A 14,297-nucleotide genomic window follows, 5' to 3' on the forward strand; every position below is an offset into this window, starting at 1 on the left:
AACACTTCCCTGTTGTCTGCAGGCGGGTGCATGGGGACGTGCACACCATCGATGACACCCTGGACCATCGGTATCTCGGCCATCTTGGCGAATCCACGTGCCCGTGCTTCCTGCTGTGCTCGGTCCTCGGGGAATTGAATGTACCTGTCCGCGACGGCGTACAGGGCGTCGGTGACGGCCCTGATGCACCTGTGGACCGATGCCTGTGATATCCCGGATAGATCCCCGCTCGGCGCCTGGAAGGAACCGGTCGCATAAAAGTTTAGGGCCACTGCCACCTTGACGGAGACTGGTATCGCGTGTCCTCCTCCCATTCCACGTGGTGCGAGGTGCGCCACGAGCTGGCATATATGTGCGACCGTCTCCCTGCTGAACCGTAGTCTCCTCCTGCATGTGATGTCCGTTAGGGCCTCGAACGACATTCTGTCACGGTACACCCTCGGCCTTGCTGGATGCCTGTGGCGCCCTGGCACCACCATCAGTGGATCCTCCTGCTCCACCTGCTCCTACTCCTCCTCCTCCTCCTGCTCCCCCCCCAAGCACTTCCTCTGCATTCCTCGCCGTCTGGCGGTCAATGTTCCCCTCGGCATCCCCCTGTACATTCGGGTCCTGAGCGCCTGCGGCCTGCGCGTCGACGACGGGCCACTCCGCGGCCATCCCCTCTGCTGCATCGGCAACCGCTGCATCTGCAGCCACTGTGGGCCGTCTGACTCTACGCTGCCGGATGGCCACCTGCAGTGCTGCGGCTCCAACCACGGCAGTGAACATCGCTGTCTCGTTGGCATACATGGTGACCTGCAGGAGGGTGGTGGGGGGGCAGAGAAACGACATGTTACACGGAGGTTCTTCCACACCTCGCCAGCCGGGTTGCATGGGATCCTTGTGTGTCCCGGTGGCCTGGTCGCGCTGCAGACGCGCAGCCAGCCTAACACCTGGTCACTGTCTGCGTCCAATGGTCAGTTCACACCGTACTCCTCACCAGTGTGCCACTCGCCTGTGCCCATCAGCCACACGCAACCAGCGGCCGTGTCCTCGTCACCGTCCTGCCATATCTGGGCGGCTGACATGTGGCATCCGCGGATGGACGGTACCATCCACACTCTCCCTCACCCCCCTCCCACCTGCACACTCTCCCTCACCCCCCCCACCTGCACACTCTCCCGCACCCCCCTCCCACCTGCACACTCTCCCTCATCCCCCCACCTGCACACTCTCCCTCATCCCCCCCTCCCACCTGCACACTCTCCCTCATCCCCCCTCCCACCTGCACACTCTCCCTCATCCCCCCTCCCACCTGCACACTCTCCCTCATCCCCCCCTCCCACCTGCACACTCTCCCTCATACCCCCCTCCCACCTGCACACTCTCCGTCACCCCTCCTCCCACCTGCACACTCTCCCTCACCCCCTCCCACCTGCACACTCTCCCGCACCCCCCCCACCTGCACACTCTCCCACCCCCCCTCCCACCTGCACACTCTCCCACACCCCCCTCCCACCTGCACACTCTCCCTCACCCCCCCACCTGCACACTCTCCCTCATCCCCCCCTCCCACCTGCACACTCTCCCTCATACCCCCCTCCCACCTGCACACTCTCCGTCACCCCTCCTCCCACCTGCACACTCTCCCTCATCCCCCTCCCACCTGCACACTCTCCCTCATCCCCCCCTTCCCACCTGCACACTCTCCCTCATCCCCCCTCCCACCTGCACACTCTCCCTCATCCCCCCCTCCCACCTGCACACTCTCCCTCATCCCCCCCCCTCCCACCTTGCACACTCTCCCTCACCCCCCCCCTCCCACCTGCACACTCTCCCACACCCCCCCTTTGGCCGCAGCCTTCTCAGGTAAGCCGACCCGGTCTCCATGAGCTGCGGAACAGTCCGCTCACCTCCTCCCTGCTCAGCGTCAGCCAGCATGACTGGCTGACGACTTTAAATAGCAGGTGTGAACGGCGACGGCGTGAACTGGGGTCACGCCGTCGGGACTTCGACCCATCCGGCCCTGAGAATAGCGGGGGTGGCGGAGAATCGCCATTTTGGGTGTCTCGGGCGATTCTGCGGCCTGCGCAGGAGAACTCGATGGGGCCGTTCTCGCCGCTTGGGAGAATCGTGGAAGGGCGTCGGACCGGCGTCGCGGGAAATGTTGGCAACCCAGGCGATTCTCCCAACCGGCGCGGGAGTGGAGAATCGCACCCAGTGTTTGCTGTAAATGTTTTGTTGTTTCTGACTTTAGACAGGAATACAGTGGGCTGGATTCTCTGTTGCAGCAGCTAAGTGCTGACGCCAGTGGAGCATGTGTAGTCTTTTACAACCAAAAATCTGCGTGAAAACCTCACCGATTCCGGACCGGTGAAGGACTAGCAACGGCGCCGGGTGAAACCACCGGCTCCCGCAAACATTGTGGTTAGTTTCACAGCTGACTACTTGAAATCCACTCAGGCATGCAGGGAAATGAGTTTAAACAATATGTGTGGAAGCTATCAATCACAGTCTAGTAAATTCAATTTCACTTTGATATGAATGAAAGCTTGGCAGGTCAAAGGGGTATAAACCCAGTTGATGTGGTTTTCTCTTTCTAGGAATTTACAGGTGCTACCTGGGTCAACTTGTGTCATTGCACGGATGAGTTTTAAAGCAGTGATCATTTTTCACAGACTCTGGGCGGGATTCTCCACTCCCACGCCGAAGTGGCCGCGCCGTCGTGAACGCGGTCGAGGTTCACGACGGCGCGGAACGGCCCCGGTCCCGACCGATTCAGGCCCTGACAATGGGCCAGTATCGGGGCCGCGTCATCTACCCGTGCCAGGCCTTGTCGCCCGCGTAAAAGCAGCGCCGCATAGATGACGCGGCCGGCGCCTCATAACGGGCATCATCTGCGCATGCGTGGTTGCCGTCCTCTCTAAGTCCGCCCCGCAGGAAGATGGGGGACGGATCTTGCGGGGCAGCGGAAGGAAGGAGGTCCTCCTTCAGAGAGGACGGCCCGACAATTGGTGGGCACCGATCGTGGGCCACTCCACATTCCAGGTAAAGCCCGGTGCAGGATCCCCCCTCGCCCCCCCACAGGCCGCCCCCCCAGCGTTCACCCACCACCCACGACTGCAGCGACCAGGTGTGGACAGCGCCGGGGGGAACCCGCCGTTTTGGCCTGGCCGCTCGGCCCATCCGGGCCTCAGAATAGCGGGGGTGCCGGAGAATCGCCATTTTCGGTGTCTCCGGCGATTCTCCTGCCTGCGGCCCGCGAAACTCGACCGGGCCGTTCCCGCCGCTTGGGAGAATCGCGTGAGGGCGTCGGACCGGCGTCCCCGGAAATGTTGGCGGCCCAGGCCAACATTTTCTCCCAACCGGCGTGGGAGTGGAGAATCGCGCCCTCTGTCTGGACTGCTCTCTACCTTCCAGTCAGTGGTCTCTGTAATGGGGAGCTTCCAGGCAGGGTTCTCGCTTATGGGTAGGTTTCTGGCGGGGGGGGTGGATGTCTTTAATAGGGATTTTCTGGAGGGTGTCTCTCTTATGGGGGACTCTGGTGAGGGGTCAGTCGGGGGTTTTGGGGGTGGGGTGGGCAGGATATGCATTGTGGGGGCAGGGTGACTCTCCGATGGACTTTTGGGGGCAATCCCTTAAACAGTTACCTCCTTGGCCCACCGCAAGGTCCACCATGTCAGGGCATGTCGAGTGAGGGAACCATGGTTGGCAAGAGAGGTTGAATGTCTTGTTAAGAGGAAAAAGGTGACTTATGTAAGGCTGAGGAAACAAGGTTCAGACAGGGCATTGGAGGGATACAAGATAGCCAGGAGGGAACTGAAGAAAGGGATTAGGAGAGCTAAGAGAGGGCATGAACAATCTTTGGCGGGTAGGATCAAGGAAAACCCCAAGGCCTTTTACACATGTGAGAAATATGAGAATGACTAGAGCGAGGGTAGGTCCAATCAAGGACAGTAGCGGGAGATTGTGTATTGAGTCTGAAGAGATAGGAGAGGTCTTGAATGAGTACTTTTCTTCTGTATTTACAAATGAGAGGGGCGATATTGTTGGAGAGGACAGTGTGAAACAGATTGGTAAGCTCGAGGAAATACTTGTTAGGAAGGAAGATGTGTTGGGCATTTTGAAAAACTTGAGGAGAGACCAGTCCCCCGGGCCTGACGGGATATATCCAAGGATTCTATGGGAAGCAAGAGATGAAATTGCAGAGCCGTTGGCAATTATCTTTTCATCCTCACTGTCAACAGGGGTGGTACCAGGGGATTGGAGAGTGGCGAATGTCGTGCCCCTGTTCAAAAAAGGAACTAGGGATAACCCTGGGAATTACAGGCCAGTTAGTCTTACTTCGGTGGTAGGCAAAGTAATGGAAAGGGTACTGAAGGATAGGATTTCTGAGCATCTGGAAAGACACTGCTTGATTAGGGATAGTCAGCACGGATTTGTGAGGGGTAGGTCTTGCCTAACAAATCTTATTGAATTCTTTGAGGAGGTGACCAAGCATGTGGATGAAGGTAAAGCAGTGGATGTAGTGTACATGGATTTTAGTAAGGCATTTGATAAAGTTCCCCATGGTACGCTTATGCAGAAAGTAAGGAGGCATGGGATAGTGGGAAATTTGGCCAGTTGGATAACAAACTGGCTAACCGATAGAAGTCAGAGAGTGGTGGTGGATGGCAAATATTCAGCCTGGATCCCAGTTACCAGTGGCGTACCGCAGGGATCAGTTCTGGGTCCTCTGCTGTTTGTGATTTTCATTAATGACTTGGATGAGGGAGTTGAAGGGTGGGTCAGTAAATTTGCAGACGATACAAAGATTGGTGGAGTTGTGGATAGTAAGGAGGGCTGCTGTCGGCTGCAAAGAGACATAGATAGGATGCAGAGCTGGGCTGAGAAGTGGCAGATGGAGTTTAACCCTGAAAAGTGTGAGGTTGTCCATTTTGGAAGGACAAATATGAATGCGGAATACAGGGTTAACGGTAGAGTTCTTGGCAATGTGGAGGAGCAGAGAGATCTTGGGGTCTACGTTCATACATCTTTGAAAGTTGCCACTCAAGTGGATAGAGCTGTGAAGAAGGCCTATGGTGTGCTCGCGTTCATTAACAGAGGGATTGAATTTAAGAGCCGTGAGGTGATGATGCAGCTGTACAAAACTTTGGTAAGGCCACATTTGGAGTATTGTGTACAGTTCTGGTCGCCTCATTTTAGAAAGGATGTGGAAGCTCTGGAAAAGGTGCAAAGAAGATTTACCAGGATGTTGCCTGGAATGGAGAGTAGGTCTTACGAGGAAAGGTTGAGGGTGCTCGGCCTTTTCTCATTAGAGCGGAGAAGGATGAGGGGCGACTTGATAGTGGTTTATAAGATGATCAGGGGAATAGATAGAGTAGACAGTCAGAGACTTTTTCCCCGGGTGGAACACACCATTACAAGGGGACATAAATTTAAGGTGAAAGGTGGAAGATATAGGAGGGATATCAGAGGTAGGTTCTTTACCCAGAGAGTAGTGGGGGCATGGAATGCACTGCCTGTGGAAGTTGTTGAGTCGGAAACATTAAGGACCTTCAAGCAGCTATTGGATAGGTACATGGATTACGGTAAAATGATAGTGTAGATTTATTTGTTCTTAAGGGCAGCACGGTAGCATTGTGGATAGCACAATTGCTTCACAGCTCCATGATCCCAGGTTCGATTCCGGCTTGGGTCATTGTCTGTGCGGAGTCTGCACGTCCTCCCCGTGTCTGCGTGGGTTTCCTCCGGGTGCTCCGGTTTCCTCCCACAGTCCAAAGATGTGCGGGTTAGGTGAATTGGCCAATGATAAATTGCCCTTAATGTCCAAATTGCCCTTGGTGTTGGCTGGAGGCGTTGAGTTTGGGTAGGGTGCTCTTTCCAAGAGCCGGTGCAGACTCAAAGGGCCGAATGGCCTCCTTCTGCACTGTAAATTCAATGATAATCTATGATTAATCTAGGACAAAGGTTCGGCACAACATGGTGGGCCGAAGGGCCTGTTCTGTGCTGTATTTTCTATGTTCTATGTTCTATGTTCTACACTGGGAAATACCGGCACCAATTCTCGCCCACGTGAATCCCCGCCCAGAGAACCGGAGATTCACGCAGGTTTGGAGAATCCGGTGCCCAGCCCGTTAATAGGATGCAAATGGATCAAATTGCTGATGCTGGCACAGGGCAAGGACCTCGATGCCGCCGCAAGCAGAGGACTGGAGCATTGGAAGGGGCATCAATCACGTTTATTGGCTGATGCTGGATTCTCAGCTGCATCGGTAATTCCGAAATTCTGGTACAAGCGACGGGCAATGGAGGATCCAGCTCCATGTTGCTGGATCAACAGAATTAGCCTCCCTGAAAATATTTGTGAGTATAGGGCAAGTATGTGTGGATTCAATACTGCAAGACTTTCCAGCCCACATACAATGGGCGCGATTCTCCGTGAAAATTTCTAAGTGTTGTAGCGAGCGGAAATTGCCATGAGCTTCCTCGCGCTCGGCCAAGCGAAGCCGGCAACACTATTCAACGATAATTGGTCGTTAAGAAGGCCTCATGGGCTTCTCGCCGCAAAAGAAGGCTCACCGGCACCGCACTTGCAAGCCCCCCCGCTAACAAGGCAGAGCAGCAGAAGCTGCACTTGCTCAGCCAACAGCAGCCAGCTCTCAACAATGACGCCAAGGAGAAAAAAGATCAATGACCTACATTGGACACCAACTCGCCTCCAACCCCCCCGCCCAAGATCTTTCCACCCTCCCTCCCCCTTTAACACCCCCCCAACCCTTCCTCCAACCCCTCCCCCTTCAACCCCCCCCCCCCAACCCTTCCTTCACACCTCCCCACACGGCTGTGCATGTGCCGCTAACAACTGAGCCGGGGCCCTCCGGCCCCAGAGCTCCGAGAGGGCACCCCCCAGAGACATCGAAAGCGACGGGACATGGTAAGCAGCTGGCTGCCTCCACCTCAGATGTACACCCTGGGGACACAGACGTAATGGTAGAGCTAGGAGGGCCAAGAACATTGAGCACCACTGAAGGCACTGAGGGAGGGGGGTATGTGGCAGCACCATTGGGAGGGTGGGAATTGTAAAACACAATAAACACCGTTGTGCACAACTAGTATGATGCCCCTGTCACTTTCTTCCACAATGTGGGCTGACTTCCGAACCCTTGGCCCATCTCTCCAGGCATCTCCCCCTCCCAGTGGCACGCACCCACCCTCCAGCTGTGGACATATCCCCGGAGCTGTGTCCCATCTCTTGAGTATTCGGATGTTGGCTGCTGTATGTGTGGTGTTGCTTCCCGAAGTGTTCAAGCACAGTGTCCAGGCATCAAGGTGTGATTGGGATGCTAGGCAATGACTCCCACATGCTACACGGCCTGCCCACCCACGGGAATTCATTTGGGTTGTGTGAAGTGCTCACTTAACCATGATTGCCAATTCCCTATTAGCAATAGCCTTCATGTGTTCACATTTAGTGTGATCTTCCGGCCTCGTTACACTTACACTCAAGCGTAACGAGGCCGGTGAATAGCCAAGAGGCCAAAAACAGGAACAGCGCCAGGTGCGAAACAGTTTGTGATGCAATCGGCTTGCTCCCGTAGGTGAAATCAGAATCTCACCATAGCTTGGCGAGAAAACAATTATCACCACTTAAGCCCAATTTCCATACAATTAACGAGAGCCTCCCCTATCCACCGGCCTCCCGCCGTTCATCGGTGTCCACAGAATGTGCTCACGCTGGCGCCGATTAGAACTCCTCTTGAAAAAAGTTAACGTGGCGGAAGGGCTTCTGTGGGGAGTCGAGGAGGTGAGTAGCCATCTCTGCTCACAGGCAAAGAGCCCGGGGGCAGTGGGCTTTCTGCCCCTGTGCTTGGTGGGGGATGGGGGACCCTCAGCTTGGGGTGGGAAAACCCTCCGCAGGGGTGGGCCGGCATGGGAGGGTGGGAAGGGGGCCGCTGGGAGGTGGCAACCGGGGCAACCGCTCGCTGCATCATCATGCTAGTCTCTGGATCGTGTGTACCCGTTCCGGGGGCAACCCTTGTCCTTGCCCGTCTGCCCCCAGACCACTTATAACCCCTGCTGACTGCCGAGGCCTCTGGCCGTGCAGCTGAAGGCTATTGCCAATTGGAAATTGGCAATCGTGATCAAGTGAGCACATCACACAACCCGAGTGTATTCCATGTAGCATGTGGGAGTCATTGCCTAGCATCCCAATCAGACCGTGATGCCTGGACAGTATACCTGAACACCGTGGGAGGCAACACCATACACGCAGCAGCCAACATCTGAGCACGCAGGGATGGGACACAGCTCCGGCGACATATCCACGGTTGGAGGGTGGGTGAGTGCCAGGGGGAGGGGACCAGCACCCAGTCCGGGTGGTGTCATTTTTAACATGGACCAGGCCGAACAGGATTCCTGGGCAACAGGTTTCTCCACCATCGCCGGGATGCCCCAGGTCCAGGGGGCCATAGATGCCACGCATGTTGCCCTGCGCTCACCGGGCCATCTGGGGGTGCCCTATGTTAACCGAAAGGGGTTCCACTCCCTGAACATACAGCTTGAAGATAATACATGTGTGTCCGGGTTACAGGTCTGGGACCCGGTGAAGGGGGGCTCACTGCGGTGTGGAGTACGGGGAGAGGGTGTTCCAAGTATGGTGGTTGTTGCGTTATGTAATTTGGAATAACACAAGCTGCCACTTGATGCAGTTTTGAGTAAAAGATGCTCCAGACTTTGAAGTGAGTTCAATGTGTTTTATTGAACTATTAACACAGTTCTCAATGAGTTCGACTCTCTGCTAATCTAAATGTAGTAACTCAGTCTAACTGAACCAGCCTTGCTCTAAGTCACGTGCTGGGGTGTGATGCTGAGGATACACCCTGTCTCAGTCTGTAGATGTTGGTCTGTGGAAAGAGGCGGGGTGTGAGTGTCTCATCCCTTTTATAGTGAGATACCACCCCTGAGTGTCCTGACTGCTCATTGGTCGTGTCCAGCAGGGGTGGAGGACGAGGCCAGGGAAGAACCTGTGGCCCAGCCGGAGTCTGCAGGACAGGCGGCGATGGTGAGGGTCCTTTGCCTCCTCATTATTCTCATCCCCGTCCCCCTCCTCCTCCTCCTCCAAGGTGGCCACATGTTCCTCGTCACCAACCTCCAGCTCGTCGACCCGCTGCTGTGTGAGGTTGTAGAGGACACAGCAGGGAGGCCCTCATACTGGCCCGATTTACCTAGGATGTGGCCTGGCCCATTGTTGCATTCTTACCCACCCACCACCCTAATTTCCCACCCTCCCAGGGTATGTGTCACATCACTCCAGGGTGCTGGGACTGTGTTGGCACTGTTCGCGGGTCACTGTCGAGCGCAGTGATAACCCGTAGAGAGCTAGGCGCTGGAGCTCTTCAATCTATGCCATAGTTTGACGTCTGTCTGTCTGCTGAGTGCTCGCTCACACACAAGACCTGCACACGGCAATGCATTGCGGAAGAAAGTGACAGAGGCTTCCTACTGGTTGTGCACAAGGGTGTTTATTGTACAATATATGCACCCACTCTCCCCATGGTGCATCCCTCCCACTCCCCACCCCCTTACACCCCCACCCACCCCTCACCCCTACCTACCCCATTCCCCCCCTCCCCCGGTTCCCTTAGTGCTCCTCGATGGGCCTTGCCCTTCTACCTTTACCACTACCTCTAGTTGTGTCCCCAGGATGCACATCAGAGGTGGAGACGACCAGCTGCCTACCTCATCCCAGGTAGCACTGACTGCCTTGTGGCTCACTGTCCAGGACCCTTGGGGGAAGAGGACATCCCTCCTGGCCTCCACCATGTCCAGGAGCCTTCCCAGGTCAATATCCACAAATTTTGTCTCCTCGGCGCCATTGTTGCGAGCTGGCTGGGATTGGCTGAGCAAGTGCAGCTTAAGTGCTGCTCGACGTTGTTAGTGGGATACTGGCGGGCATGGTCCCGGCAAATCAGCTAGCGGGCGGCATTTGGGGCGGGAAGCCCGCAAGGCCTTGTTAACTGGACCAATTAACGTTGAATAGCGTTGCCGGCGTCGCCCGCCTGAGGACCGGGAAACTCACGGCAATTCCCACTCGCTACAGCACTTGGAAATTTGGACCCATTTAAATGACGATAAGAGCACGTTGTGGCATGAAATTTTCTTTGCTCGAAAGCTGTCTTCACAGTGAACCTTTAGTTGCTTATTTTCAAATTTTCCAGTTTTAATACAGTATTTCTTTGCACTGTTCCATAGAAATAAAAATTTGCTTTTTGTGCATTGCAGGGATCATGAGGAATGGTAAAACAAACTAATGTTGCCATAAACTATGTTGATAAACTATGAAGTGGTTAAATATTTCATGATTTTATCCTATTTCAAGTAGCTGGGTAAACTAATTCAGCGAAACAAAAATGGCTTTTTATACATAATCCGTTTGTGAGATCAGAATCCTCTGGGTAAATAAGTATATTTACATTTGTTCAGCACTGCTGACACATTTCCAGAATTTGGTTGAACTATGACTTTGGCTCATGAATTGAGATTATGCCATTCAATTAACAGATGAAAGAACATGTAATGCGTATGAGATTGCACAGCAGTTTGACGCATGAGTTCTGGCTTGGAAGCCAAGATTAAACTAAACAGCTCAAGTGTGTCTGATCCTGCCATCATGACAGGACCATGACTGACCATAGCAGACAGTGGTGCTCAGTAATTATTTGTATGCATTGTTCTGGATCAGCACAAGAACTCATTATGACGTCTAATCTTCGTAAGATTAAACTTGAATCTTGTGCCACATCACTTAAATTTAAAAAAGACATTAGTCTCTTACTTTCTCTTTTCTCTGCAATCCGCTGTCTCAAATATCTTGTCCTTTGATGTCTCACAGATTGACAAAAAATATTTTGTTAACACAAAGTCATGGATATCTGGAATCATCAACACCAACTTGTATTCAGATCACGTAGCAAAATGTCCCTAGGTGCTTCAAGGAAGCATAATCAGATAAAAATTAAAAAGGAGTCAAAAATAATTTTCAGGAGCTTCTTAAAGGAGGAGAGGGAGCGGTGAAGAGCCAAAGTGGTTGGGGGGGGGGGAACTTTTGGAGCTTGGATCTAGACAACCAAAGGCATGGTCCCCAATGAAGGGGGGAAGGGAGTGGGAAGCCTCCATTGAACAGATTAATGTTGCATCAATTAATACTTCAATTTCAGGTTGAATGTTTATCAGATTACAAATAGTATTGATGTCAAAAGGATAAATATAGATAGAAATGATCGAATACTCCCCAAGATATCTATGATTGATATACAATCATAGTTTTAATTCTTGGGTCTTTTGGTCAGAACGAGCAGACAAAACCTTTTCAAAGCCTTTCCTCAAAGATTAGAAGAGTTGGTAGACATTAGAATGGAGCAGAATCTACAGTTATTGGATTGGGCTGACTGGCTTTTTCTCATTTCATGAATTATGCTCATACTTTGGGACAGACATTAAGAAGCAGATAATTAGGTTGTTACTATATTACCAAATAAATACTGGAAGGCAGATATTTGCAATCTATTGGTAAGGATGCTTATGGTGTTAATAAAAATTTTCATATTTCAATATCAGTCTAACACAGCAGCAAATGTTTGCTGTTCGGGAACTAAAGTATTTGTAAATTTGTATATAGAACACTACCCATGCAAGGCCTTGCTGTGGGTGCAGGTAACTTTGTGGGAGAGAAACTAGCTTGTGTAGTTTGGGCAGCACGGGAGCACAGTGATTAGCACTGATGCTTCACAGCGCCAGGGTTCCAGGTTTGATTCCCGGCTTGGGTCACTGTCTGTGCAGAGTCTTCACGTTCTCCCTCTGTCTGCATGGGTTTCCTCCGGGAGTTCCGGGTTCCTCCCACAAGTCCCAAAAGATGCGCTGTTGGGTAATTTGGACATTCTTAATTCTCCCTTAATGTACCCGAACAGATGCCGGAATGTGGTGATCAGGGGATTTTCACAGTACTTCATTGCAGTGTTAATGTAAGCTTACATGTGACACATTTAGCAGTGTCAAGGTGCCCAGTTGGCAGTGTCAAGGTGTCAGGCTGGCAATGCCAATGTGCCCAGGTGCCAGGGGGAGTGCCAGGGTACCACACTGCCCTGTACCCGACCACTTGGGAACGCCAACTCCCAGCGAGACCCCCCCCCCAAAATGCCATTATGACTAGTGAAGTAGTACCAAACAGTGCCCGGTTGAGGCCTTGCTGGAGAAGCCGTTGAATCCTGGGCCCTGGGTGAATTGGGCTAGCGCACATTTAAATGCGCCTAATGGCTCATTTAAATATGCGTGCCTGGATCTAGCCCAGCGATGCGCCAGGAAATGCCATTGAATCTCGCGAGATTCTCAATAAAGTCCTCTCAGGAGATTCAACGGCCTCGTCCCAACCAAGCCGGGCTCGACGAGGCCGCTGCATAACGCCCCTAATCTCTCAATTGTATGTTGTAACAGTAACATAAACCGTACGAATAAAACTACATTATTGCTGCTTGTGCTTGGCGACTTGTGCTGCACATACCGGAACTGGTCTGGTTGTGTGATGTCACAAGAGTAGCATGGATGGATGTTCTAGCCTGTCCTCTCATATGACCTCTGTCATAGCATTGCATGTCAGTGACTTGCATTCTGACTTGCTGGCAAACCACCTAGAGGGTCCTCATTGACCACCAGTGGTTTGCAAACTACATTTTGAGAACCATGGTTCCAGTTTACACAGTTAGGGTTCCTGTCCCTTAAGATTTTTTATGTTTCAGCTCGATCAAATCTCACTCTTCAAGGGATATGGACTTAGACTACTGAATTTGTCCTCAAAGGACAATCCCTTCTTTCTAGTAACTGGTCTCGTGAACCTTTATTGCACTCTCTCTAGAAAAAATGCATCCTTTTTTGATAAAACTGCACAAAATACTCCAAATGTGGCCTCATCATGCCCTATGTAATGACAGCAAGACTTCTTTATTGTTATATTTTGTAACAAAAACTAACATACCATTTACCTTCCTAATTGCTGTACCTACATGATAACTTTCTGTAATTCATGTACAAGACACTCATGTCCCTCTGAATGTAAACATTTCCCAGCCTCTCACCATTCAAAACATATCCTTTTTAAAATTTTTGCTTCCAAGATGAATAACCTCACACTTAGCCACTTTGAATTCGATCTGCCATATTCTTGTCCACTCTCCCAATGTTTCTGTGTCCTTCTTCCGCTTCTTTGCTTCCTCCTCACTGTTTACTTTTCCACCTAACCTTGTGTCATCAGTATTTTTTGATAATGTTCTCTGCAACATTTCATGCCATTTAATGACCAATTTACATAGACCCATCAAGTCTCTCCAAGTACTCGGTCCTATGCATTTTAGGTCCAAAATAGATAGCCTTACATTTTCCGACATTGAAATCCATCTGTCATAGTTTGCCATTCACTTGATCTACTAATATCTCTTTGCAATTTTATGCTTCCATCTACACTGCTAACAATGCTGCCTATCTTTATGACATCAGCAACTTGGACATGTGTTTTTCTAGCCCAAGCTTTGGAGTGCTAGGGGCAGTTCAGCAACTAGGAAGGCTGGCTGACCTAGTCTAGTGACCGGTGCTGGAAGAGGTCAAAAGCTTTCTCGAGAGTTGAGTAGGAGGCAGCACTCCTTCTCCTCCTGACCCACAAGGAGTGCAGAAACAGGCAGACCTAGTGGAGCCAGCAGTTCCTGCCACTCTTTCGCTAACAGGTTACCTGAGAAATCCATGCAGAAAGAGTGGATTGTAAATTGGATCCCCAACTGCACTGATTTAAATATGTTAATTCAGTGTCAGGCCTACCAACAACAGGACACTCAAGTGCCTCTATATCAACCACTCCTCAATGGGTCATATTGAGGCCTTAAAATAACTAATCAATTACTAATTTCTCTGTTCAAATAGATGAGCCTAAAAATAGGGCCAATTTCATTTTTTAGTACACACAGGGCAAAGTTCACACCAACACCTCGCGTGACTGAATTGGGCATCGGATCACATTTCAGTGTTACCAGGGAAGCTTGAAGAGCTTGCCAGTGAAGAGAGTGGATTTGTTAGCAGATGATGTAGCCAACAATTTCCTTACGCCTGCAGCTAAAGTCATAAACAAGCTGGCAATGTAATCTGTTGGCTTCTCGTCTACTAAGGATAACTTCCTAACTTCAAAAAGGGGAGTGGTAGGTGAAAATAAAGGTCTTTAAAATAGTACTGAAAGCCTCTCAAGTGTAATCAGGGCCAGCTGCAAAGGTGGATTATGA

This window comes from Scyliorhinus torazame, chromosome 12, assembly GCF_047496885.1.
Source record: "Scyliorhinus torazame isolate Kashiwa2021f chromosome 12, sScyTor2.1, whole genome shotgun sequence".
Classification (NCBI taxonomy): Eukaryota; Metazoa; Chordata; class Chondrichthyes; order Carcharhiniformes; family Scyliorhinidae; genus Scyliorhinus; species Scyliorhinus torazame.